Genomic DNA, 3735 nt, shown 5'->3' with positions numbered 1-3735 from the left:
ACGTGAAGAATAGACAACAATATTTGAGTTTCACAAATGAATATATGCACGTGCAATGCTCACGAATCCACGCAACACATGTGAGTGTTAGTTCCACAATCAAAGGTGTATTGAGTTGAATGGCTGTTTGTGAGAGATTTTGGTTAAATTTTACAAATTTAATAAACAGTCCCCAGCTCGATAATCGATATTGGTTCCGCGTGAAGATTAAAAAACCATAATCGAGTTTTACAAATGACTATATGCATGTGAACATATGACTGTTTAGTGAGAGATTTTAGTGACAAATTGCCAATATAATAACGATTTCAATGCGGTTTCGCTTGAAAAAACTCAAAAGATGCCCCACTGCTCGATAATGGTTCCACGGGTAGACAAAGAACTAGTTGTATATTTTACTTTTCAGAGTAAATATATGCAGGCCTTATTGGTTACTGCTGTAGATTTTAATTTTTATATTAGGGTAAAACTTAGGTATAATACAACTTTAGGTGAGTACATTAGATTTCTCAATTAAATTTAAATATATAACTGGATTTAATTTAATTATTCTTAGAAATGATAATATCATTTGTGTTTTATTGGTTAATGCAATCATGTGTTTGAATTTATATTTATTTTGGTTATAAATTTTTTAAATTGGTCATGCAAACATGTAATTAATTAAGACCCCTAAGTAATGATTTTTTTAATAGAGTTTCAACTTATGACGTTCGTTTTTTAAAATTGTGTTCTCTTATTGTCAGAAATTAAATGACAACATCAATCAGTTTTGGTATAGGTGGAAATTGAATCTCAAATCTCTTATTCAACTATTAAAATTTTACCAACCGAAAACTTTGGAAAGAAAATAGGTAGGAAAACTTTGGAAAGAAAATAAGAATGAAAATTTTTTTGGTGGGTGTTTGGTTGTGGGGAGGGGAGGGAAAAAAATTGGTAGGGTCCAGGTGTTTTCTCCTTGGACCGACCAAAATATTTTCTCTACAAAATGGTGAGAAAACTGAGTGAGGTGAATTTGATAGATAAATGACAAAAATATTCATGTGCACTTGCACATGGGCTTGTCCAATCCGTTGCTTCTTTTTTTTTGGTTTGGTCGGTAGACACTGTACTATACCTATTCCTTCTTCTTTATTTATTTTTTCTTTTCTTTTTTTCTTCTGGTTTGGACGTTGCCTATTATTATTATTATTATTTTCTTCTTTTGATTTCCTGGGCAGCTTCGTCCAGTTGCTCTTCTTCTTTCTTTTTTTTTGTGTGATTTTTTGTTTTTGTTTTTGACAATCGATAATGAAAACTAGACAAAGAAGAGAAAAAAACAAATATGAAAACTCATAATGATGTTATGATTTCCTGGTGTTTTCTTCATCCAGTTGTTTTTGTTTTTGACAATAGAGAATGAAAACACATAATGATGTTAAAATATGAAAACTTGTAAACGGAAATCGTAAAATATCATGTATTTGTTTTTTTTTTTTGTCAATAACTTGATATATTTAAGTTCTTTTTTTATTAAATATATTTAAGTTTTTTTTATTAAATTTTTTTAAATTTAAAATTTTTTAAAGAGCTCCTGAAAAGAAATACCGGAGTTGACACTACTTGATAATGATATTTTTTGGCCGAATTCCTTTACGATGGTAAGCAATAAAAATAATGAAATAAAGTGGGTTCTAGTTAGCTTAACTGGTAAAGTCTCTGATGGTTGAATATGAAATCTGAGGTTCAATCCTCGCTTATACCAAAAACTGATTGGTGTCTTGATCTGATGATAAAGAGTTATCATCAGGAGCGAATGCCATAAGTTGAAACTATCTCAAAAAAAAAAAAAAAAATGATGAAATAAAAGTCATACAAGCAAACTTTAAAGTTCAAAGTTCCAACCTATTATCTCTTTTGTTTTTCCAACCTATTATCTCTAACGTGCATACACGTATCACACGAGGGGAGAGAGAGGGAGAGAGATTAGTTAGAATATTTAACTATTCTTAGGAGTTTCATTGATGATGTGAACTATGATATCAGCTTAGTTTTTATCAAAATACCAATTAAAGGCTCATCAGGCGGATAAATTAGTAAATTATTGGTAGAAATAGAATTAGTTTGGTTTTTTTTTTTTTTTTTTTTTAATATATAAATATTTCGACATATATAATATTGACTGGTGAGTGGTGAGTAGATCGTACATTGCCCCCTTTTTTTTTTCAACATCATCAAGACATCAACTTTTATAAGACTGGTGATATTTAAAAAAATAATAATAATAATAAGTAAAGATATTACTCGACCGCCCTATGGAATTTTGGAAAACAATTTGAGACATATGAGATTTATGCAGGGGATCTCTAGGTACAGTCTAGGGATTCAAACGAATCTCTAGAGCTAATCAAAAATAAAATTATATATAATTTAAAAAAATTATTTATCTTTTCTTAAAATAAAAATTTGAACACCTTGGACCTAATTTTTTTGAAATACAGCTAAAATAAATTTGAATATGATCTCTTAACAATATCTTGGTCTTTAAAAAAATAAAAATAAAAACTATGAATAGAAATAGAAATTTGTTCATCTTAATCCTCATAAACTTAGTTAGATCTTAACAAATTTGAAATAAACAATAGGTAAAATTTTATTGTATTTAGATTTTGCTTGTTATTCACTTAACAACAATAATTAATATGTTTATTGTATTTAGAAACAAAAGATGGTTTCTAAGATTTAATCTTAGCAACAATAATTAGTATGTTTATTGTATTAAGGCACAACACAATATGCCAAACGAATTTATAATTTATCTTTTATGAGAAATGCTATATCCACAACATTTTTATAACAAATTCTAAGTTGTGGATTGTTATTAGCTATTACTAATAGACAAAAAAATAATTTCAATAATGGATTTGAATTAAAACCAATATTAACTTATCACTTAAAATTCTTAATCAAAAAAAAAAAAAAAACTTATCACTTAAAATTTGTTATGAAAGTGTCGTGAAAATATTGTAGACATAACACTTCTCATCTTTTATTCTTTTGTTAGCACATATTATGGACAAAAGAATCACGTAGATCACAAAATGCATCTTCTAAACAAATTTATGAGCCACCACTGGATTTATGAATTTGAGTGGAAATTATTAATTCAAAAAAAAAAAAAAAAAACTTATTGAAGAGTACTTAACACGTGACCAATAAATTCATTTTCATAATTACAAGTGACTATTAAATTTCATTTATATTAGAGGGTTTCATTAAATAGTGTGTCATCAATATATTTCTGGAAATACACACACAATATATATATATATATATATATATATATATGAACTCTAAAGATGATTTGCCACAAAGAAAAAGTTGGTCAAAATGAAATAATGTGGCTAGTGAAAGAATTTGCAGTATAAGGGGCTTTTGTCTTCCGAAATTGACCGCAAATGACTTTGAAACAACTACAACTAAAAGATCAAAGAATTTGAATAACATTATTTCTTGATCTAGTGGTAATTTACAATGACTTTTAACTAAAATAAATAAATTTTTATTACATAATATGTGTATGTATATATATATAAAAGAAAATTCAAAACCTTTTTCCCAGGCTTTCCTCTGTTCCAAACGCAGCCTTGGTATTGTTTTTTCTTTTTTTTAGGCTGAATTGTTATTTATTATATTCAACAAAGTCATTATATGTGCTGAATCTAAAATTATCTGTCCTAATTTGGTAAGAGAATA

This window comes from Quercus lobata, chromosome 11, assembly GCF_001633185.2.
Source record: "Quercus lobata isolate SW786 chromosome 11, ValleyOak3.0 Primary Assembly, whole genome shotgun sequence".
NCBI lineage: Eukaryota > Viridiplantae > Streptophyta > Magnoliopsida > Fagales > Fagaceae > Quercus > Quercus lobata.
The sequence above is the reverse complement of the archived record's forward strand: the minus strand, read 5'-3'. Positions refer to the sequence as shown.